Genomic DNA, 26,006 nt, shown 5'->3' with positions numbered 1-26,006 from the left:
AGAGCCTGTGGGCAGTGGTGGAGATCTCATTATCGATGATAATGGTGTCTTATGCTAAAGAGAATTTGAAACTAGGACCCCCAGCACCAAGTCCTGCCCGGCTGACTGAATCGTCGCTGCTGTGGAGTGTCAGCTACCAGCCGAGACATCGCCCAGATGTCACCACAATGTCGTCAGTTCAAGAAGCCACTTACCAGCTAGCAGCCACTATGCAGTAGACTAGCGTTATCTACTACTAGTCATCTCATGTGCAGGTATCACTTTTGTCATTTCCCACTAACCCTATATGACATAGTACGAGTAGTAAGTAGAAGTAGTACCAGTGGTACTTCGTAGTATTACTACTAGTAGTAGTAGTAGTAGTCATAGTAGTAGTAGTAGCAGTTGTTGTTGTTGTTGTACTAGTGAAAGCAAAGTATTGGCTTATAATAGAAGTACGCGGATCTACACAAGACGGACAGTCTCGACTTTTTGCTGAGACTAAAACTGTACTTACGGCACCCGTTAGTTGCAGCAGTATTCATAGAAGTAGGGGAGACCGGGGCTACTTAGCATAAGGGATAAGTTGGCTCACTGCTTCTTTTTTCTACCGCTGTAAGGACTGAGGGCTAGGTCGCAACAGCCAGACACCCTAATGACGTTGTAACTTTCGTTGTCGTTTCAATCTGACGAAAACTCCCGCAAAGGGGGAACTTCTTGTTTCTTGTTTTTCAGAGAGGTAAGTATTTTTTTCATTCTAAGTTTTTGTTATTCCGTGAAGCTCTAGAACATATCTGGGCATTTTGAGCAGCTATGACGGGTAGAGGAGTCAATAAGAATTGTATTCAAGTGCTGAACTGCTTCGTAAAACTTTTGGTGTTAACAGTGAGGCAGCTATCTCGTCTAAAATGTGTTGCTCGCGCAAATTGCCATCTTGCCTTAGGGACATGTTGGCCAACTTACCCCTCACTCGTATTTTTTTCACACACATATCTGCTGACATTTTTAACTAATTTCTGATACGTTTCTTTGAATGTCTGCTATGAGGAATTACAAGAGAAAGACGGAAGGAGGAAAGCATTCTTCTCAGCACGTAAAGAATTCTAATCGTGCTCACGTAATTGGTAAAAGAAGCCTAGCCGCCACTGTCGGAGAGTTCAACATCCCAGTACGCAGTTTATTGCTAAAACCCGAGAGAACAAGATGCTTGCACTGATGAAGTCCATGATGTTTCAAGTGGATATAAAACTCCTAGGGAGGTATTTATCAGCCAAGTGACATAACATTTTTAAAAAGAAATAGCTATCTAAGCTTTTCCCTACAGTCCTATTGAACTCCAAGGCTCTATGTCTAACTATCAACACATGCCTATCATAACGTCAAGTTCACAACTGATGACATACCTCGTATTTTGTGTTACAGGTTTTCTCTCTTGAATAGGAGTATCTGTTAAGTGAAGGCCTTAACAGAGCCTCAGATATTTATTTCGGCTTAAGCCCCAAGTAGGTAAGAAAATTTGCTTTCCAATACGTCTCCAAAAATTAAGTTGACGTACCACTTCCTTGGGAGAAAAAGAAAATGGCGGTATCTGGTAGACTTATTTTATGGGCAGGCAACTGACTGTCCATCCGAACACCTGAAGTATCAAGCCTAGCCACGGTGACCAGTTTTAATGAAGTAAATATGAACAATTTCTTCAGTCTGCTTAAAAGCTACTGCGGCCACTGTCACAGTCAATAAAATTATTCTGGGTTTGTGACCGCATTCTCAATATGTGAAACTACCTACATTTCGGACACTGGTACAAGTGACCTCCTTGCACACCCTGAAGAAGGTCACTTACAACAGTGACCGAAACGTCAGTAGTTTTACATATTGACAATGTGGTCTCAAACCCAGAAAATTTTTATTGACTATCGACCTATAGTTTTTCTAACAAGATCATTCTGATAACCAGAGAATATATCGGTTCTAAATGTGGAAGAGGCGAGAACCAACTCTGCATGACAGGAACACCTCAGCTCTGGGATATGTTAAGGAAGACACTGTAAACGAAATTAAAAAAAATTGTCTGTATTTTGATTGTGGACTACTGCACAATGGCGTTCATTTAGGACCTACCAAAAATCAAGGATACATTTCTCGCCATCAGCAAACAAGTAGTAAGCTGCTTGTCCAAAAATCCACACCACAAAGTTCGTCTTCGCTTGCAGGAAGTATCCCGTGACCAGAAAGAGCAGTTGTTGAGCAGGTATCTGATGAGAAGTCGTCCGGGTAATCAGGGACGACATTCTGTCGCACCAAGAATCAGACACATCTTGCCGATCTGCACACCAGGCGAAGTTCGTCTGTGTCTAAAACAAAACAGTCGACACACAACTGAGTGTCTGTGAGGTGAATCCCGTGAAGGTGTGACCAGCATACGTGCTTTCCATTGACAGTAAGGTACCATGCAGACTGGACGTCAGTGTCAAGATGACGAGAGCACACGGATGGCCAAACGGCACGCCAGTCGACGTGGAGATGCTTCCCCTCAACCACAATCGGTGACCAGGGTTGGTGAAAAAAGCCATAGATCGCCTTCGTGGATGTCAGATGAGCTGGCATTATAGAACTACGGATGTAGCTCAGGCCGAGGAAAAAGTGGCGTAAATAATAGAAGGGCAGCAGGACGTGCGCAAGCGGGATAGTCGCTGGTGCCAGCGCCTCGAGCAATAGGCTGGTAACGCACGTAGAACAACGACACCACAACACCTTGTGAGAGCCAATGAAATGAGCTGTCGCTCTGACGGGCACGTGATACACACCTAAACCGTCGAGAGGATGAGGGTCTCATGCCTTATTTTGAACAGCAAGCCGTCGCAAACAAATGAACCCAATTACGCTAGCATGCACGGGGCATGGATGGCGCAACAGGAAGTGTCTGTGCCACATGGGGGATACGTGACGCCAAATATACATTCATATATTGTGTCCGTTGCAGAAGATCGAGTGCTCGTAAACAGGGAGCCCAGCTCGTAGTTAGAAAAGTAGGCGCCGGCAGTTGCCCCAGATAACTTGCGAAATCGAGCACTAAGCAGCGGATAGTATCTGATACACGCAAAGGATGATGCCAGGAAGAATTTCGCTCACAGCTGGTAAATGTGTTGTTTACTAATACACGATTGGTCTCGCAACTTTAAGCCGCATCATCAGGTGAACCTACGTGGTGAAAAGCAAAGTACAGTGTCACCACTTCTTACGGATATGAAAATCAGTAAAGGACTGTGTAAAATATACTCACAATGTTAAAAGATCATAGGCATACTCATCGCTCCCAATCAAAAGTTACTGTTTAGAGAATGTCGTCAGTGTTATGGAGAGCGAAAGATATAGAAGTGGTCCATTCATTAAAATTTGCCTGCATCTAAAAAAGACCCTGCGCTCCCAGCCATAAGTATATGACGCCACACTGTTCACGTGGATAGCTTCCGTTCCGCCAGCCAGCTAGTCTTTCTTTGTCGTTCGTGAGGGCCTCATTTGCCTTGCCCTGCACTGTGGGGCCCTGCTGTCATAATGGTAAAACACTGCCACCTGATTCTTTCTACATTGTAATTTGCCTGTGCAGCGACTAATTATTTAGCAGCGACATATTATATGGCCAATCCGGCCTCTCTTTTTAAAAACAATTATCGTCCGATAACTATAAAATATATTTTCTCGTTTTAGATGCAGGCAAATTTTAATGAATGGGGCACTTCTTTATCCTTCGCTCGTCAAAACATTAACGACATTCTCTGAATAGTAACTTTTGGCTAGGAGCTATGGGTATTCCTACAATCCTCTAACATTGTGAGTGTATTTTAGACATTCCTTTACTAATTTTAATATCCTTAAAAAGTGGTGACGCTGTTCTTTGCTTTTTACCACGTAGGTTCATCTGATCTGATAATGCGTCTTAAAGCCTTAAACCGGTCGTGTTTTAATAAACAACAATTTTACCAGCGGAATTCTTCATGACATCATGCCTTTCAACAGCTGCAGTTTCCCAAAATAAAAAACTGTTTGTGACACGCAAAGGAGCAGCACAGTCCGCAGAAAGCCCCACACTTGCAGCCATGGCGCTCGATTTGCGGACATTTTGGCAGCTTCCAGAAGCTTCACCGCGGGTGGCAAGCCGTGCCACTGACTCCCTGACCTCAGCATCGCTACGAAAAACTATGACGAGGTCGTCTCCATAAGCAGCGCAGCAAAATACTTCCAGAGAGTCGTTGACGGAGGCTACAGGCGAAAGCGTACAACAGTGCATGCATAGAGCGGGTAGCCTTGCCGCACTGATCGGATCGAGATGGGAGGAGTGATACGCATTATGAAGTCGACGGTAGTATCAGGTTAGCCCTTCTAGGTAGTCGTGATCGACCCGATCGAACGCCTGGCTGAAGTCAAGAGTTGCCAAAAGCCCAAGCACACGACGAGCGTGGGCAAGAGCTGTCATGTCCCTACAGCGACAGAGGACACCTCCCAAAGAAGTTTTATCGGAGGAAACCACATACCGAGCCGTCCATTTAAGCCGTGCAGCCAACACCCTGACAAAGAGTTTTGTAACGCTGTTGGGTAACGTCAAGGGGGGTCATTACATATCCGTGAAGTACCCCGAGGCTCGTCGATGGTAATGAGGAAACCGTCGAGAAAACCGTCTGGAAACGGCACGAAAGGTGACGTAAGCTCCTGACAAATTTCCATCCACATTGGCACCAGAAGGGGGCAAAATATCCGAAAAACTTCAGTGGGAGGCCATCGAGGCTGGGCGACCTCTTCGTAGAAGTCGCTTGGATAGCATCATGGACTTCGTCCTCCGTGACGTTAGCAAGCAGATCCATTGCCGCATCCATGGGAACCAAGTTAAAGGAGAGTCTGCAGACCACCGTAATGTTAGCAGGATGGTGACGTTGTTCAGAGTACAGCATAACATAATATGCATAATGTGCCTCCATTATTGGTCGTAAGAACATCAAAGTCCTCGACGGTGACACCGTTCATCTACATCTACATCTACATTTATACTCCGCAAGCCACCCAACGGTATGTGGCGGAGGGCACTTTACGTGTCACTGTCATTACCTCCCTTTCCTGTTCCAGTCGCATATGGTTCGCGGGAAGAACGACTGCCGGAAAGCCTCAGTGCGCGCTCGAATCTCTCTAATTTTACATTCGTGATCTCCTCGGGAGGTAAAAGTAGGGGGAAGCAATATATTCGATACCTCATCCAGAAACGCACCCTCTCGAAACCTGGACACCAAGCTACACCGCGATGCAGAACGCCTCTCTTGCAGAGTCTGCCACTTGAGTTTGCTAAACATCTCCATAACGCTATCACGCTTACCAAATAACCCTGTGACGAAACGCGCCGCTCTTCTTTGGATCTTCTCTATCTCCTCTGTCAACCCGATCTGGTACGGATCCCACACTGATGAGCAATACTCAAGTATAGGTCGAAAGAGTGTTTTGTAAGCCACCTCCTTTGTTGATGGACTACATTTTTTAAGGACTCTCCCAATGAATCTCAACCTGGTACTCGCCTTACCAACAATTAATTTTATATGATCATTCCACTTCAAATCATTCTGCGCGCATACTTCCAGATATTTTACAGAAGTAACTGCTACCAGTGTTTGTTCGGCTATCATATAATCATACAATAAAGGATCCTTCTTTCTATGTATTCGCAATACGTTACATTTGTCTATATTAAGCGTCAGTTGCCACTCCCTGCACCAAGTGCCTATCCGCTGCAGATCTTCCTGCATTTCGCCACAATTTTCTAATGCTCCAACTTCTCTGTATACTACAGCATCATCCGCGACAAGCCGCATGGAACTTCCTACACTAGCTACTAGGTCATTTATATATATATTGTGAAAAGCAATGGTCCCATAACACTCCCCTGTGGCACGCCAGAGGTTACTTTAACGTCTGTAGACGTCTCTCCATTGAGAACAACATGCTGTGTTCTGTTTGCTAAAAACTCTTCAATCTAGCCACACAGCTGGTCTGATATTCCGTAGGCTCTTACCTTGTTTATCAGGCGACAGTGCGGAACTGTATCGAACGCCTTCCGGAAGTCAAGGAAAATAGCATCTACCTGGGAGCTTGTATCTAATATTTTATGGGTCTCATGAACAAATAACGCGAGTTGGGTCTCACACGATCGCTGTTTCCGGAATGCATGTTGATTCCTACAGAGTAGATTCTGGGTTTCCAGAAACGACATGATATGCGAGCAAAAAACATGTTCTAAAATTCTACAACAGATCGACGTCAGAGATATAGGTCTATAGTTTTGCGCATTGCTCGACGACCCTTCTTGAAGACTGGGACTACCTGTGCTCCTTTCCAATCATTTGGAACCTTCCGTTCCTCTATAGACTTGCGGTACACGGCTGTTAGAAGGGGGGCAAGTTCTTTCGCGTACTCTGTGTAGAATCGACTTGGTATCCCGTCAGGTCCGGTGGACTTTCCTCTGTTGAGTGATTCCAGTTGCTTTCCTATTCCTTGGACACTTATTTCGATGTCAGCCATTTTTTCGTTTGTGCGAGGATTTAGAGAAGGAACTGCAGGACGGTCTTCCTCTGTGAAACAGATTTGGAAAAGGGTGTTCAGTATTGTAGCTTTACGTGTGTCATCCTCTGTTTCAATGCCATCATCATCCCGGAGTGTCTGGATATGCTGTTTCGAGCCACTTACTGATTTAACGTAAGACCAGAACGTCCTAGGATTTTCTGTCAAGTCGGTACATAGAATTTTACTTTCGAATTCACAGAACGCTTCACGCATAGCCCTCCTTACGCTAACTTTGACATCGTTTAGCTTCTGTTTGTCTGAGAGGTTTTGGCTTCGTTTAAACTTGGAGTGAAGCTCTCTTTGCTTTCGCAGTAGTTTCCTAACTTTGTTGCTGTACCACGGTGGGTTTTTCCCGTTCCGGTATGACATGATACGTAGATGGAAGCTCCTGCACTGACCTGTCATGTGCGCTTTGTGCGCGTGCCCTGACCATGGCTCCTTCAAGGTGGCGGCAAGAGAGGGATGTGAACTGTGCCTTGACACGATTCACCGTCACCTGGCGCTCTGGCGGATACGGCTGAGCCGTGCTGACCCCGGCTTAAGACTCGGCTGTTACTCCGCGGTTGGTTTCCCGCGGTTATTGCGGTTATGCCGCGGTTCTTCCCTTTCTACGTGTGGCAGCAGCGGTGTGTATCGATATTTGCACCGTGCACCATCTTTGGTCTGGTGTTTATAGCGTCGCAGTGGCGGTGTGCAGCCAATCTGTCGGTTGGAGCGGATCAGCAAGCAATCTCCGCGCGGTGCATTCGGACGGGCCCGCTGGCGGTCTCTGTGCAGTGTCGGAGCGTGTGGGGGCTGTTCCGAGTGCTGCGAGGTTCGTGGCTCACCGACTCAGGACATGAAAGTTGAGTGGTGATTTAATTACCGTAGCCACATCTGTTCACGTTGAACCCTTGGTTGGTGGTTCGCTGTTGGCGGTATTCCTGGGAGCAACAGCGAGTGTTCGAGTTGGTGAAGATTTAGCCGCCGTGTGGTGGAATTCAAGTGCACCAGCGAAATTTTCTGCCTTGTGGCCTTTAGTGTTCCGATTACCTGCCTTTTCGCTGACGTAAATTCCGGCAGTGTCCTTTCCTCACCTGTTGTCACTGTGCAACATGGTGTGTAGTTTTTGACAACTTAATGTATTTTTGGTTGTGGGCGGCTATTTCTGTCTCGTTTTGGCTTGGGAATTCTCGTATACTAGTCGCTGATTAGCAATTCGTCTTGTCGGTGGGCCCCTGACTGCCTCTTGGTTATGTTGCCTGCGGATCGAGTATAGTTGGGCCGACTTCTTGTCTCACCTAAGCGAACGTTAAGATTTCAAAGGCAGAAAGGCAGACACCACACTTGCTAGGTGGTAGCCTTTAAATCGGCCGTGGTCCGTTAGTATACGTCGGACCCGCGTGTCGCCACTATCAGTGATTGCAGACCGAGCGCCGCCACACGGCAGGTCTAGAAAGACTTCCTAGCACTCGTCCCAGTTGTACAGCCGACTTTGCTAGCGATGGTTCACTGACAAATTACGCTCTCATTTGCCGAGACGATAGTTAGCATAGCTTTCAGCTACGTCATTTGCTACGACCTAGCAAGGCGCCATTATCAATTGCTATTTATCTTGTGATGCATGTACCGTCAGACCGATGTTCACCAATTATGGATTAAAGTTAAGTATTCCAGCAGCTATGTACCTTTTTTGCTAGTCTCAATTCCTTGTCATTTTTCAGACCTCACGCCATCCTGCGTGAGCTTAAACGCGTGCCCTTCGGCCTCCCGTCCTCGTGGATTGGCTGTCTTGCCAGTCCACAAAACAGACCGAGCCCCCTGGAAACTTCTGAGCGCCGTTGCCTATACTGCCTTTCTTGTTGGCGTTTAGTTGTGTATTTTGAATGGCTCATAGCCGATGGTTGGAATTTGTATGCTTGTAATTGTGTTTTTAAAACCAAAGGCCTTCAGCCGTCTTAAAAGTAAGTTTTTCTAAATTGGGCAAGTCTTACATCGTCTGAAGATAAAGCTTGGGCCTTCTGACTGTTGAAAATTTATTGTATTGTTTTAAAGCATCAGCCTTCAGCCGCTTTAAGTTTTAAGGCTCTTACTTATCAAGTATTACCTTTTGGAAAATAAAGCTGTGGGCTTTTTGCCTACTGAAAATTTATTGTAGTTGTATTTTTTTTTAAAGCATGGGCCCTCAGCCGCTTTAAGTGTTAAGGTTCTTACTTATCAAGTATTACAATCTTTCAAGATAAAGCTGTGGGCTTTCTGCCTGTCGAAAATTTATCGTAGTTGTATTGTTCTTAAAATGGTGGGCCTTCAGCCGCTTTTAGATTCTTACTTATCAAGTCTGACATCACTTGGGCTTAAATACTATTTAAGGTTAAAATCTTTGGGCCTTCTGCCGTGGAAAATGGTTTGCAGTTTTTTTTTAAACAAAGGCCTTCAGCCATTTTGGACTAAGGTTTTTTATTGGTCATAAAGCTTGGGCTTTCTGCCTATTGAAAGGTTATTGTAGTTATGTTCTTTGAAATTTATCGGCTTTCAGCCGCTTTTAAAAAACTTAATCTGACTAGTCAAGTCTTACATCGCTTGGCCTTAAATACTATTTAAGGTTAAAGCCTAGAGCCTTTTGTCTCAAAAAAATTAGAGCAGTTGTATTTAATTCATGAGCTTTCAGCCGTTTTAGAATTAAAGACTTTTTCTGTCGATAGTCAAGCGTAGAAGTTGCGGTGTAATGTTTGAACAACTAAATAAAGTGTTATGTTTGGAGTGTAACTGACAGTCGCTCATTCTGGCCCCCTTCCACAATCCCTACTACTTGTCCTGTCCTGCGGGTTTAGCAGGGGGTCTCAACGGCGTCATAGTACATTCGCAGACAGTGGTAAAATAGAATTTCTGAGCTCGTCGCCGCCACGCTGCAACCTGCCTTCCATAACCTACCAAGGCCTTGCATAGGGTAGGCTTTGCACACAGCACCAACTGAGACAGGGCAGACTGATAGCCAACACGGCGTCGACGACAAACTGTCCACATGGTCTCGATGAGCTGCTGGCAGTCGAGTGAAGTAAGGGGGATCATGTTCAGTTTCCATGGTCCACGGCCGCGCCACCTCTTGGCGGTAGAGACTGATGGCGCAGATACATGCCCATTATCAGATAACACAATGGGCCAGACTTCAGCAGCCTGCACCCCATCGCGGGAGATGTAAACGCGAACGAGGCAGCAGGCAGAATGGCTAGTGAAATGCGTAAACCCCGGACGATCGCCATGAACATTGAAAGGTGGCTACACTGAGCCACAGCGCCAGAGATTGCGCCAAAGAGTATTATTCAGCCGCCTCCACTGGCAGTGCTTGGGGAGAACTCGTAGTAGTAAGTGCTTGTTGAGATGTGCTAGTGAAAAGTGCTAGTTGAGAACTCGTAGCAGAGTGCTTGCTGAGATGTGATACTGAATAGTTCTTGTTGAGATGTGGTAGTAGAGAGTCGGTGTGGAGATATATTGTAATGATTAGAGTGATTTTCGTCAATATATGAAGGTAAAAGAAAAAAAAAATTCCTTTTCTTTTTATTATCTCAATGTCTTAAATAATGTGTCATTACAGGTTCAGTCAACAAAGCATCTGGCTTGTGTTCTTGTATTAGAGTGTAATTCTGCTTTCCTTACGCAATTATAGTATTTCTATTTTTTAATTACTTCAGTATAAATGATATTTAAAATTTCTTGTCTTATTGAAGAAGAACCGTGCCAGATGTGTACGTTGAGTTATACTCCCACACACAGAACAGTTATACTTGTGCTTTGGCTTCGTAGGTTTTATAGTTGCTGGGGACTTAATTAATTAATTGTGTTAACGAAAATTTTCATTTCGTTCTTGTTGTTGTTCTATGCAGTCAGATTGCGTAATAATACTAGTCAGGGCCAACCGTTTACGAGACACAGCGTAATCGGACATACAGCACCAAAAATAAAAAATGATTTTCAAATTTAATAATAATTAAGCCCCCATGCACGTGGCGACCGCTGCTTCGGATCGTCCCTTGGAATCTTCTGATTGTAAAAATAGTAGACAGTAGTATTGTTGTAGTAATTTGTAGTTTAGTAATTGTAGTCTATTTTGCATGTGTAGATTTGGTAATTGTCATTCTTCTAGTGGTATTTTTTCTCAGAATTTGATTTGTTGTCTTGTATACGCGTTTGACAATTTAGGGCAATTATTTCAATTGTTCGATTAATCGTGTTTGAGGGAAACATTTCGTGTGAATGGTATTGTTGGAGATAAAGAGTCATTGTATGTAAATTTCGTACAGTGACGAGTTTTGTATGTTTTGTAAATGATTACACGATCAATGAAAAAGGCAAAAATGATGAATAGTGAGAATGACGAAATTGTTAACATGGCGAACTCGCCAACACAGGACAACAGTATCATGAATAATGATGTTGAAAACAATTTAATAAGTCGGGAAGATAGTCCGGAACCATTTCAAAATTTTTCTCAATCAGAAAATTCACAGAATACGAGATTAACGACAGAAGATATGGAGCATTTGATGAGTGCTATATTAAATTTGAGAGCACGAATGGAAACACGGTTAGACTCACAAATAGGAACAATTAAAACAGAGATAGGAACAATTAAAACTGAGATAGGAACAATTAAAACTGAGATGGGAACAATTAAAACTGATATGGGAACAATGGAAACACGGTTAGGATCTGAATTTAAAACAGAGATTGGATCAGTTAAAACAGAGATGGGAACTTTGGAAACACGGTTAGACTCACGAATAGGGACATGTTTCAAAAATATGAAAGATGAATTAAAGAAAGAAATCAGAGAAGAAGTACAACCAATTTTGAATGCTCACAATAATAGATTAATTGCAGTAGAAATCAGACAAAAGGAACAGGATAGAGAACAGGAGGAAAGAGATCGCGTGATAGTACAGAAATTTTCAGAGTTAAATTTACAACGCGCACACGATAAGGAAGAAATATTTGAGAGAATCGAGGAATCCGTACCAAATGACAGAATAAATAACCTAACACAACAATATGAACAGTTAACTACCAAATGTGTTAATACTGATACCCGAGTCGCGACACTTACGGAAGACGTAAATAAACAGGAAGAACAAATAGGTGATTTATCGGAAAGAGTTGAGGAGATTTCAGATAAACTGACAAGTCTTAGTTTAAGTGGGGACAGAGATTCAGATGATACAGCACCATTGCCATTTGCAGAAACCGAAGAGTATCAGAACATAAATAAGCATGTTGAAAATCTGGGAAAATTTAATGAACGCGTGAAAAGGGAATTTGAGGCATTAAAAAAGCAAGTCAAACAAATTGAAGGCGAAATGGTAGGAAAAGACGGCAAAAGAAATTTAGAATCACAGATACCAGAGGGGTTTGAAGAAAATAATTTGTTTCATTTACGGGATGCAACAAGAGAGCGCCAGGCGCGTGAATTCAACAATAATCGTCATTGGGACTGGGACAGACGCGGTAGGTCTTTGTCGCCACGAGGCGAAAACTTTTACTATAAACACTTTTTGACTGTTCGGAAATTTAAGATATTTCGCAATTCTAAGAATGACATACATCCATGTGCATGGTTAGATCAATTTATGTACGCACTTCCGCCAAATTTGCCACTAAGTCACAAACTGGAAATTATGTGCGGCTATTAAGGTCCTCAGGGGATTCACTACTCTAAGTGAATATGTGCCGTAGCGTAATAGGACCCCGAGCTGTAGTGGTGCTATTTCCCTTTTAGTTTTCTGCACCGCTGCCTACTCTTTTACTATTCTTTGCATCTGTCAAAACAACTCTTCGACTATCAATCTATCTAGACAGTAGATAAACAGTAACCTGATATGACTATTTTACCTAAAAGTGATTTCGGAAATTATCGTTTGGACTTACTGTACCTTCAGCAGCATTCATTCCTAGTTTAAACGAAATTTTACCTGTTTATCTTCGTGACAATATTACTTCATATGTTGATGATATTCTTATTGCTAAACGATCTTGGAGTGAGCACAACAAAATTTTGGATTCATTATTACGAATTTTTGCAAGAGTTGGTATTACAGTGAACTTGGAAAAATCTGAATTTGGTCGTTCTCAGGTGAAATTTCGCGGTCACATCATTTCTACAGAAGGTATTCTTCCTGATCCAGAAAAATTAGATGCTATTCGTAATTATGCTGTTCCTACCACAAAACGTGATGTTCGTAGTTTCCTTGGTGTCTGTAATTTTCTTAGACGCTTTGTTAGATTGGACAATTTGGCCACACCTCGTTTATGTGAACTATCCGGAAAGGATTCTAATTGGTGTTGGGATGAGGAAGCTCAGTCAGAATTTGAACTACTCCGTGATGCTTTAGTTGCTGCTCCACTTCTTTCACATCCGGATTTATCTAAAGATTTTTGTTTGGCGACGGACTCATCATACAAGGGCCTAGGGACACACTTATTTCAAGAGATGGAAGAAGACGGCGTTGTAGTACAGAAAACTGTTGCATTTGGAAGTCGTGTTCCCTCTAAATCAGAAAAGAATTATTCGATTACGGAACTTGAAGCTTTAGCTGTTGTTTGGGCTTTTACAAAATTTCGGACATTTTTGTTTGGCAGACATACTAAGGTTTACACCGATCATCGAGCTCTGGAATTTCTTATGTCGACAAAATTAACTCATGGCAGATTGTCACGGTGGGCGTTGTACCTACAGGAATTTGACTTTAGTATTGTTTACATACAGGGTTCTTCAAATATTGTTGCTGATGCTTTATCACGTGCACCTATGGGTTTGAAACAAAGTGCTGAAGAGGACTGCAAGGAAAACAATTATTGTTTGATGTAAATTCAAGGTGTTGCGTTTGAGAACTTTATTTCGTCTTCGCTCCAGGACATCGCTAAGGAGCAAAATAAGGATCCAATCTGGAAAGACATTAAGGAGAAGTGGAGGAGAAAGGAAAGCGTAGCGATTAGACAGCATTATTTAGTTCGCAATGACATTCTTTTTAAACGAAAATCGGTCGACTACTCTGGTTAGTTTGTATTCCTGATGAGTGGGTTAATAAGCTGATTTGGTATACGCATTTCAGTTATGCACACTTTGGTCCCAGAAAATGCTTTCATAAATTACGGGAAAATTGCTACTTCAGTAATATGGAAAAACGTATTCGATCTGTTCTTGCCAAATGCAAATTATGTCAAAAGGCTAAGTCGCCAACAATTTCTCACAGAGCACCGTTGTTTCCTATCATTCCAGCGAAATTAAAGGACATGGCTGCAGTCGATTTGTTCGGTCCATTGGTTCGTTCTACTAATGGTTTTGCGTACATTTTCGTAGCAGTGGAGTTGACATCAAAATATGTGCGTTTTACACCGTTACGCAAAGCAACAGCTCGTTCAGTACCTAATGCTTTCATCAAACATTTTCTTAAAGAAGTGGGTCATGTTGATAAGGCTATATCAGATAATGGATCACAGTTTCGTTCTAAAATTTGGCTTCATACTCTACGGCGTCGTAAGATTAAACCAATTTTCATTTCACTTTTTCACCCTCAATCTAACGCTTCAGAGAGATGGATGAAGGAAATCAATAAATTGTGTCGTCTTTATTGTCATCAGAATCACAGACCTTGGGATCAGTATCTTCATATTTTTCAAAACATTTTGAATGAACTCCCTAATGATTCAACTTCTTTACCGCCTATACTGACATTAAAAAACAAAGCACCGACAAATCGCATATCTGAAATCGTTCCTTTTCCGCCTTCACGGAAACTGCGGCATTCTGAAGTTGTGAACATGGCTCTGCAAAATATTGCATCTGCGGCTGCTAGAAGAGAGAAATCAGCTAAACATCCTGGTCGTTTAAAAATCTTGTCAGTTGGTCAGAAAGTGTTAATTAAGTCTCATCGTTTGTCTCATAAAGGAAAAGGCTTGTGTCGCAAATTTTTTCTGCTTTATAACGGTCCATATAGAATTCGCAAAATTATTCATGATAACACTGTTGAAGTAGAAACTCGTAAATCTCGACGCTCTAAGGGAATACATCATATATCTAACGTTAAAATTTTTGTGGAATGACATACTTTCGAGAAACCAACAGTTTACGTAAACATGCAGAGAATACAAGGATACCGCGCTGTGTTTTGGCGACGGCATATACTCAAAGCAACAGTCAAGTCTGCGCGCCGCACAAGGCAGTCGTTGACCGCAAACAATTGCTTCCTACGTCACGCGCCTACAGCTGATCGAGCGCTCAGTGCGAATGCACTGACAGCCGTAAACAAATACACAGTCTAATTTCTGCGACTAAATTCAGTATAAAGCTATAGTGACTTGATGAATTATGTTACTAACATTCAGTATTTTTCAGGATACGGTTCTATAAAATATTTAAGAACTTCAGGTAAATTCTGTGCGTATCCGACGTTAAGACGACTTGCTATCGAGAAAATTTCAGGAAGAATGTCATTTCGAAGAAGAAAGTAATAAACTAAAAAGGGTAACTATTTATTGAGTTTATTTTTCAGGTAACATATTTGCACTGAGGTACGTACTTTAGACGTAATTTGCTGCTCGCGGTTACGTGATTTATACTTTGTGCTAAATTTTATGTTCTATGAAATTACTTGTGAAGCGACGTGCTTGCGTACGTTAACTGATTTTGACAATGATTATTAATGAACAGGGTTGTTATTTGTATATATTATGCATCGCTTGGCTGCACTGCTTTTTCACTGATGTCATATTTTTTTTATTATGTGCCTGCTGTGCTTATTTATTTAAATTATAATTGTCACCTGATTAATTGTGCTGATGTGGTTATGTATGTAAGTTATACTTTGTGATTTATCTGCTTGCGCCTTCATGTTTGCTTATTAAGATTACATATGAACATTTATTTGCTTATGCTGATATGATGCTAATGACCTGTTTATTATGTTAGATAAGATATTTGCTGCCTTGCTTATGGATTGCATATTTACACATTTCTGTTTTGTTGTCATAACTACTCTTTAATTTGGTATATAGAAATGCTGATATACTGTGTATGAACATAGAGTTTAGGTCACACTATGGTATTAATTATAGATTGTTTGCTTGGCAGAGCCTCGTTGTAAGAATTGTGCTGCATCCACTTGTTGACATTCTGTTCACTACTGGTATATTTACTCGTTATTGCATGTTTTGCTTACGCTCAGTGCCTTATATTTTTAAGATAGGAAAATGAACTGCTATAATTCGACATAAACGACATTAGTACAAGAAACTTCATAGAAGTCAAATGAGCTGAGGTTTTATGGAAGCTGTATAAATTTATGCTAATAGGAAGGAAGCTAACGACATGACATACCAAAACTAGGTTTAGACCATTGACAGTTATTACGCCGCATTTTTCGTGAGCAATTGAAATAGGAAGTGACACTTGACACAAGAAATACTCCACATGTTTGCTTCTGTTTGCCATAATTCTTGAAGTGGTGTACACACTGTGAAATATTATGATCATTCACACTCCGTAATCGTACTTAATTACTGAGAGTTATTCGAACTAAAGACTGTTAGAGGTCATGTATGCATTTCTTTTGTTTGTAATTCATAATGAGTAGAAGATTGGGGCAGATGGATTACACAGAGGTTGTGTGTTGACGGTGTGTCTTCGGATTGTATGGGATGATGAGGTTTGCATTAGGATTTTATCTGTACTTGTTCGAGGAGACTGACTAGAGGAAAGAGTTGTTATGGAAGTGAAATGATATTGGCGATAAGGTTTATATGTGTCGACGTATTGAAGATATATTATTGAGGTATTGAGATTATGTGAAGTTGATGATTATTGGAGCTTTTGTGGACAAGAGGTAAGGTAAATGATATTGATGATAAGATTTATATGTATCGACGTAAGAGGTATTATTGAAGTATTGAGATTATGTGATGGTGATGATTATTGGAGTTTTGGTGTATAAGAGGTAAAGTAAGTGAGATGGATATTTTTTTTTTTTTTGTTGGTCTATATGGAACAAGGAGGATGAAGATGCAGACTAGAACACTCTAGTAGAAGGAAGATAGTCTATACACACACTTTGTTAAATCACTAAGCAGTATATACTTTTTTTTTTTGGAGAGAGGACGTAATTGCATATCTTGGCTCACTGACAGTTGTTCAGCAACCGTACATTTTGATCTGGCTTGGCAAACATTGGTTTTGACATGATGACTATGACGTTGACTAACTATTATTGACTGTTATACATTGCTGCCATTACTACTTGATACACATGATGAACATCAAATTTTGACAGAATTGCATTTACACAGTTAACACTATTCAATTACACAGTAGTACTTAATGTGGATGAAAGATGAGTGAGTGTGTTTTGTGTGTTTTCCTTTCCTAATCTTACCCACCTATCTCCTAAATATTATTTTATTTGTTTGTAGTGGCTTGCACTGACACCCATAAATATTATAGGTTTACTGGTATTTGTGTATTTGTAATAGTTAATATGACAATTATCTGACATCATTTGTGTGTTTGTTATGATTTGTATGTTTAGTGTAAAAGCATTTGTATGTGAATTCAAACTATTGTTCATGCCTGAACTGTCTGATTAGTGATGGTGAATATTATGGACTGTTACCTGCACCTTTTCAACATAATGGGTGCCACTTAGAAATGATTAATTTCTGCTGATGAACTGTGTGATTAAGATAGTGAATATTATGGACTGTTACTTGTACTTTTTCTACATGATTGGTGCCACTAGGACATGTTCAATTTCTGCTTATAAACTCTGATGAACAGTGTGATCAGTGATAGTGAATATTATGGACTGTTCTCTGGACCTGCTCATCATTGCTAGGTGCCACTGATGAACTGCTTCTACTGAAATAATGTCACTTGTTGCTGTCTGCACCTGCTCAACATTGCTGGGTGCCACTGATGGACTGCTTGTACTGAAATGATGTCACTTGTTGGTGTCTGCACCTGTCAACATTACTGGGTGCCACTGATGAACTGCTTCTACTGAGATAATGTCACTTGTCGGTGTCTGCACCTGCCAATATTGCTGGGTGCCACTGATGGACTGCTTCTACTGAGATAATGTCACTTGTTGATGTCTGCACCTGTTCAACATTGCTGGGTGCCACTAATGGAACTGCTTCTGCTGAATGATGTCACTTGTTGGTGTCTGCACCTGTTCAACAATGCTGGGTGCCACTGATGGACTGCTTCTACTGAGATAATGTCACTTGTTGCTGTGTGCACCTGTTCAACATTCCTGGGTGCCACTGATGGACTGCTTCTACTGAAATAATGTCACTTGTTGGTGTCCGCACCTGTCAACATTACTGGGTGCCACTGATGGAACTGCTTCTACTGAAATGATGTCACTTGTTGCTGTCTGCACCTGCTCAACATTGCTGGTGCCACTGATGAACTGCTTCTACTGACATAATGTCACTTGTTGGCGTCTGCACCTGCTCAACATTGCTGGGTGCCACTGATGGACTGCTTGTACTGAAATGATGTCACTTGTTGCTGTCTGCACCTGCTCAACATTGCTGGGTGCCACTGATGGACTACTTCTACTGACATAATGTCACTTGTTGGTGTCTGCACCTGTCAACATTACTGGGTGCCACTGATGGACTACTTCTACTGAAATAATGTCACTTGTTGGTGTCTGCACCTGCTCAGCATTGCTGGGTGCCGCTGATGGAACTGCTTCTACTAAAATGATGTCACTTGTTGGTATTTGCACCTGTTGACCATTGCTGGGTGCTGCTGCTGGAACTATCAACTATTTGTTTTTTTTTTTTTAATCATTGAAAGCATTTTATGTGAACATTTGTATAAACTGATTTTTTGTGTATTGTGTAAACTATTATGTAAAGTAACATGTATGAAAATAAGTTGTATTGCTTACTGTATTTTATATATTAGGTTATTGAAAGGTCAGTGCAAAGCCAAAATTTTAACTAATTACGTGATATTTAGGTATTAATATTATCTTTTATTTTTGTCTGTATTTTTGTGGACGAATTTGGTGGTATTTTCACCACCAATGCTGGCAAAAATGCCATCAAATTCTGGCCCGTGGAGGAGGGGCATATGAAAGGTGGCTACACTGAGCCACAGCGCCAGAGATTGCGCCAAAGAGTATTATTCAGCTGCCTCCACTGGCAGTGCTTGGGGAGAACTCGTAGTAGTCAGTGCTTGTTGAGATGTGCTAGTGAAAAGTGCTTGTTGAGAACTCGTAGCAGAGAGTGCTTGCTGAGATGTGATACTGAAAAGTTCTTGTTGAGATGTGGTAGTAGAGAGTCGGTGTGGAGATATATTGTAATGATTAGAGTGATTTTCGTCAATATATGAAGGTAAAAGAAAAAAAATTTTTCCTTTTCTTTTTATTATCTCAATGTCTTAAATAATGCGTCATTACAGGTTCAGTCAACAAAGCATCTGGCTTGTGTTCTTGTATTAGAGTGTAATTCTGCTTTCCTTACGCAATTATAGTATTTCTATTTTTTAATTACTTCAGTATAAATGATATTTAAAATTTCTTGTCTTATTGAAGAAGAACCGTGCCAGATGTGTATGTTGAGTTATACTTCCACACACAGAACAGTTATACTTGTGCTTTGGCTTCGCAGGTTTTATAGTTGCTGGGGACTTAATTAATTAATTGTGTTAACGAAAATTTTCATTTCGTTCTTGTTGTTGTTCTATGCAGTTAGATTGCGTAATAATACTAGTCAGGGCCAACCGTTTACGAGACACAGCGTAATCGGACATACAGCTACCAAAAAATTAAAATTATTTGCATTTTATTTTAATGAAGCCCCCATGCAACATACTCCCAAGAATCCACGAAGCTGAGGTGTTGCAGGGATTGTCGCTAGCGCCGCGCACGGAGAGTGACGTGGTAATTGTTCTTGGGATGCCTGGGAGCAGTTGAAATCGCCTTCCAGGATAATTGCATCTCGTCGATCCAGGAAAAGTGGCGTAAATGACTTTGAGAAGAAGTTGGAACGTTCATTGTCGCGTCTTGAACCGTATGGCACATAGGCATTGACGATCCTGACGCCACTAAATGTGAGAGCGATACCTCTGGCACAGAGATGTAGGCAACTGCATCAGCGAAGATACTGTCACGTAAGAGGACTGCCACGCCACTACCAGTAGGGGAAGAATGAGAAACACGTGCTGTAACACCATGGGGAGCACAGAAAGCTGCACCGTGCACCTCCTGAAGGAGAACTACGTCGACGTCCGCAGCATACAGCACGTCGTGGAGTAAATCCAGTTTGTGGCGTACGCGAATGGTATTGACATTGACCGTGGCTATGCGATAAGTCTGAAAGGCTGCGATAACGATTGAAACACGAGGAAGGCACAGGGAACTCCCTATTAGACACCCGTGGAAGGGCACATCACCGTGACAGAGAGGGAGCCGACGCACCAGGGGAGGTCCATCGCTCTGTACGCCTGCAAAATGTCCATCCTCAGCACTGGCGTCGTCCGCGCAGGAGACAGACTTCTCACCGGGCGGGTTTAGTGGAACACTATCAGAGGTGCGTCGACAGGTAGCGTCAGACACAGGAAGGGAGGCAACCCAATCAGACGCAGAAGGGGGAAGGTCAGTAAGCCGTGGTCGGCTCTCGCTAATGCCGTTTTTCCTTTTGGTCATTTTGTCACAATCGAGGTTCAAAAAATGGTTCAAATGGCTCTGAGCACTATGGGACTCAACTGCTGAGGTCATTAGTCCCCTAGAACTTAGAACTAGTTAAACCTAACTAACCTAAGGACATCACAAACATCCATGCCCGAGGCAGGATTCGAACCTGCGACCGTAACGGTCTTGCGGTTCCAGACTGCAGCGCCTTTAACCGCACGGCCTCTTCGGCCGGCCTGTCACAATCGAGTTTCTTCTTATTCCTCCCTCAGTTACTATCTGAACGAGTTCCTCACTTGCCTCTGTCAGTGGCAGCAGCAGCGTTTATCGATACTAGTACTGTTGTAACTTCTTTGGTTTGGCAGTTATATTTGCTTGTCATGGTGTGTGTGTGTGTGTGTGTGTGTGTGTGTGGCAGTTGGTCGGTTGCGGCGGAGCAGCGTGGAAGTCTATGCGGTGTGTCATCAGGCTGGGGCCGCTGGCGGTGTGCACGCGCGGTCAGAGTTGTGCGGCACTAACTGCAAGAACTGCTAAGTTCGTCGCACCTGCATACTCGAGTTGAGTAATCAGTGAACCTGAAATGAAACCTCAACCGATGTGACATCTCTTTGTTGATTGCTGTTTGTTGCATCCTGGGCTGTCCCCGCAAGCAGCAATGTGATGGTGTGTTGGAGTAGGCAAAATTTTGCAGCGGTCTCCCTGTGTGGTTTTTAACCTTTGAAATGATTATAATTTATTGGTGAAGTGCACCAGCGGCATCTTCTGCCTCGTGGCCGTTAACATTCCGGTTACCTGCCCTGGTCGTTAGCGTAGATTCGCCGCAGTGTGTTTTCCTCGCCGTGTTGATGCTGTCCGGCATGGCGTGTAGTTCGACAGTTTGGTGTTGTTCTCTTTTCTCTTTGAGTGTTTATTGTTCCTTGATTGTGTGTATACGCCATTTATTAAGACATAATCCTGCTGCGATCCTAGTCTTTTCTGCTAATTTGGGTTGTCGTGCTGTTGGTCGGGTGGAAGGGAATTGAATGGGCGGCTGGTTGGTTTGTCAGCCGTCCGTTGGTCGTGCTGCAACCCGATTGTTTAGTGTTACGCTTGCTTGTCTGTCTCGCCTAAACTGTGGTTAGAGTTTCCTCCCCAGGCCGACCCTTGGAACCCTTCTGAGCACCGCTGTTTGTTTGTGATTGTCATTTTATTTGGTCGCAGGTACTGTGCCAGGCCGTCAGCCGTGTATTAATACTGTTTGTTTTATGTTTAGTATATGGCCTTCAGCCGAACTTCGTAACAACTTTAAGATTATGCTGTCAGCCGTGTTTCATTTAAAATTCTTGTTGCTCTGTATTTAGGAGTTCAGCTGTGTTTGTTTCAGAATCTGTGGCTTTAATATGTAAATCCTTGTCTGTAAGGTTTCTCTTCAATTATCTTGAATTCTTGAAACGACATTCAGCCGTGTTCTGTAAATGTTTATCTTAAGGTTGTCTTTAATTATTCTTGAGTAATTGTTTGGGCCTTCAGCCGATACGAGACTTAAAGGTTTCTTAAGATGTTTTTCTGTTGTACTGTGTAATGGCTTATCTTTAAAGTCTCCTTTTTTATGCAAAGAAAAAGTTTTTTTTTTTTTAATTGGGCTTTCAGGCGAAGAATTAACTTGAATTTTCCTTAATATGACCTTTAGCCGGAATTTGGCTTTTAAAGAATTTCCTTATCTGATCTGAAATATTATTTCGGCCTTTAGCCTCGAAGATATTGTAATTTTACTTAAGTAAAACCGTTACTCTAAATCCTGCTGTTTAAAAGGAATCAGTTAAACGTATTCTGGAGAAGTTACTTGGGCCCTCAGCCTTGAATTGACCTTTGTTGTTTTAAAGAGAAGACTGTGCATCAGTTTGAGGAATAAAGTTGTGTGTGTTCTTGTATAAATAACAGTAATTGACCTTGGCCCCTGATCCGCACTGTCCTGCGAAACCAGGTTTCAGACAGTGTCCGGAGCTGGACGCCGACTGAAGATGGAGGTGGGGAAAGACACCGCGTCGCCGGCGTCAGGGCGTCAGAGGACAGCGCGCCCTCAGCAGCAGGGTTGTCATCCTGTGCACACATCCAATGGAGGCAGTCATCAGAAGGGGCACAGCGTTGTCTCTTCTGTTTTCTCGGCGACCGTTGCATCCTAATATGCTGTTCCGTGTCGGATGGCGGGCGGCTATCGTTCCACATGTAGGCAGATGGCAGAAAAGCAGAAAAGCAGAAAAGCAGAGATCGGTACAGCTCCATTATCAACAATCGTGGGGTCGCGACAGACAGCTTGTGTCTGCTGACGGTCAACGTTCATTTTTATTGCCTCCGACAGGAGTGTAAAGCGACAGACAAAAGGTCCATCGTATCGGACCGTCTTATTCAGAGAGGGCGTAGCAGGCAGCACTGCTGCAGACACGTAAGATAGAGGCAACACAGTGGGCGCCGCAGGAAGAGCGACGTATTCCATCGGCGATAACCAAGTAGGAAGGCACGTGTTTCCGTAGTTCAACTTTTATCTGACAAACCCCATTGAGGACACGGTACGTTTCGAAAGTTTTCCACGTTTCAGCAACGTGACTGACGACTTTACCGTAAGGTTTAAAGGCGGCCATCACAACGTCCGCTGCCGGCCGTGGTGGCCGAGCGGTTCTAGGCGCTACAGTGTGGAACCGCGCGACCGCTACGGTCGCAGGTTCGAATCCTGCCTCGGGCATGGATGTGTGTGATGTCCTTAGGTTTGTTAGGTTTCAGTAGTTCTAAGTTCTAGGGTACTGATGACCTTAGAAGTTAAGTCCCATAGTGCTCAGAGCCATTTGAATCTTTTTTGAACAACGTTCGACGGTACCTCAAACGGGAGCTCGAAAACCCGCAACGTTCAGACTCCAAAACCAGCGTGATCAACCACGACAGTCCCTATATATCCGTCAGAGTATCTGAATTTGAGGGCGTTAACGTAGCGCCGCACAACGCCGGCGCATAGCTCGTCGTTTGCCAGCTTTAAGCGCACAGTAATATTGAGGATCGAAAAGTGAATTCCGAGAACATCGTGTTGCAGGAGACGCATTTCATCGCATATGAAACGTTCTACTTCATATGCCTTCGGTCTTTCGTGATCCAAAGGAAAAGTTAAATTTAATTGTGGCTTGGTGGTAAGCAAACGCCTTAATAGTCTATGAAGTCGCCGGCCAGGGTGGCCGAGCGGTTCTAGGCGCTACAGTCTGGAACCCCGCGACTGCTACGGTCGCAGGTTCGAATCCTGCCTCGGGCATGGATGTGTATGATGTCCTTAGGCTAATTAGGTTTAATTAGTTCTAAGTTCTAGGGGACTGATGACCTCAGAAGTTAAGTCCCATAGTGCTCAGATCCACTTTTAGTCTATGAAGTCGGACTCTGAGAGAAACCGCTACGCGGAAGTAAACAAACGCGCGCTCGCTCGCAAGCAGCACAACAGGTGACACAAATACAATGCTTGCATGGCTCACCACTGCCAAAGGCAGACTGCCCACTGGGCCATCCTGACACAGAGCTCACCAAAACGGCACGGACTTCCCTAGCACGCTTCCCGTCAGACCAAAATTCTCAACTTATCCACAAGCTATTGGCACAGTGCTTCCTGCCGATTATCCTCATTACTCGCGGAGTTTATCACTGAAGAGATCACTGGTCGTCCTCATCTGGCCTTTTGTTCCTGCGGCCATTATGAATAAGACACAAAGGAATTAATGACATTAGTTGCCAACTCCGGATACGTCTGAAAGAACAGACAACACATATATATTTAAGGCGAGAATGGCCAGTGATCTCCTCAGTGTGGTTGTCCACCACGGTCGAAATATTACGGCAATCAGTAGCGTCTGGATAAGCTGAGAATTTTGGTCTGACTCATTCTACGGTCTGTGCAATTGTCATGACTACTGTGTTCGGATGGCACAGTGATTAGCGCATCTGTCTAGCAAACAGAGGGGTTGCAATCCAGATCTGGCACAAATTTTCATCTTTTCCCATTGATTTAAATCAATGACCACTGACTCCTAATATCATTAAGTCCTTCTTGTCTTGATTCGTAGTGACTGTAAGATCAAAAAAAAATTTTTTTTTGAAGGCCCTCGTACTAGTAAAGATGCCTGAAAGCAGAGAGTTCTGTAGGTATTTTGTTCTAACTTTACTTGGTTGCCACATAAAGTAAATTTTTGCATTTATTCAGTCTAAACACTTTGCGATTCAACTACCCTTTGCAGAAAATAAACAGTTTATGGAATTGTACGTTGCAATGCATTGCAAAACCATTCTTGTCACAGCACCGTTTACAAGGAAAAAGTCAAAAGCTAAGGAAATATTCTTTGGATGTTTGCTTATTAAACGCAGCAACCATCATTTTTATTAGTTTGCGTATTATTGAAAAGAAAACAGATATGTTAAGCTAAAATCTTTTCAGTGGGCATTATATTGAAAACCCCAGTCGTAGATGTTCAAGTGCGTATTCATATATAGTTTATTTGAATAGAAATGCAGTGCCAGCGGTTAATAGAACCGGGCAGTAGTCTTGAGTATTAGTGTACGTAGAGTAATAGACTTTTCAAAAAGTTCTTCTTGGTAAATCACAATATGGTAAGGATATAGTATAAGAAAAACGATAATTAAGATTTTCTATTAGAATCTTTTCAGTTTTCCGCAGTGATGTTTTAAGAAGTAAAAATTTTTTGCAGAGTCGAGATTTTGTCGTCGAAGCAATTTCAATGTCTTTGTTAAATTTGAACACTCAGATGAAAGAAAGAAAGTCAGTCTGCAAAACCCATTTCCGGGAGATCTGTAGAGAGTTATTGTGTATTGTTATTATTTTAATTTGTGCGTTAACTACCGACTGGTTTCATTCTGATATACAGGACATAAAATGCCGTCTGAGGCCTGCGATCATATGTTAATAATTGGCAACGAATGCTGTACGTTCGCAATAAAGTCATGAGATGTTCAATTGACTCTTTTTATTAGAACATGTTACGCGTTTCGGGATTAATCTCGAAACGCTTAACATGTTCTAATAAAAGAGTCAATTGAACATCTCATGACTTTATTGCGAATGTACAGCATTCGTTGCCAATTATTAACATAGTTTCATTCTGGTTGTTGAAATTAAAAAAGTACAAAGACGCATTTCGCAATCACTATTTTCACGAAATTGGCATGGTAAATTATCACACACCGAACGGATATTATCGTCTAGACGATGCATAACATGTTTATTGCTACTTCTGTGACGTAAATAAAGAAACCTAATAGAACTGTAATGTCGGTACGTCACAAGATAACGGTGATAGCCGATCCGTCTGAGTCTGGTCGATGTAGGTGCACGTGAACTTTGAATTTCTATGTTAGGTCTGATTTCTACCATCCGACACTGCAAAACTTCTGTGAGGCCCTGCGTTGTCTTGGAGAAGGGGAAGTTCTTTTGTATTTTTGTCGTGACGAACACGCTGAGTCCTTTCTTCAATTTCCTGATGGTAGCACAATAAACTCCAGAGTTGATCGTTGCACAATGGGGCAGGACATAAGACAGTATATCGCCTTCAGGGTCCCAGAAGACCGTCGCAATGACTTTACGAGCTGAGGGTGCGGCTTTCAACTTTTTCTGCGGAGCAGAGACGGTGTGGCTTCACTCCATGGATTGCTGTTTATTTTCCGGTTAGAAGTGATGAAGCCATGATTCCATCACCTGGGACGAATTTCGACAAAAAATTGTTACGATCAGCTTCT

Source organism: Schistocerca americana, chromosome 1, assembly GCF_021461395.2.
Source record: "Schistocerca americana isolate TAMUIC-IGC-003095 chromosome 1, iqSchAmer2.1, whole genome shotgun sequence".
Lineage (NCBI taxonomy): Eukaryota > Metazoa > Arthropoda > Insecta > Orthoptera > Acrididae > Schistocerca > Schistocerca americana.
This window is presented reverse-complemented; position numbering follows the sequence as displayed.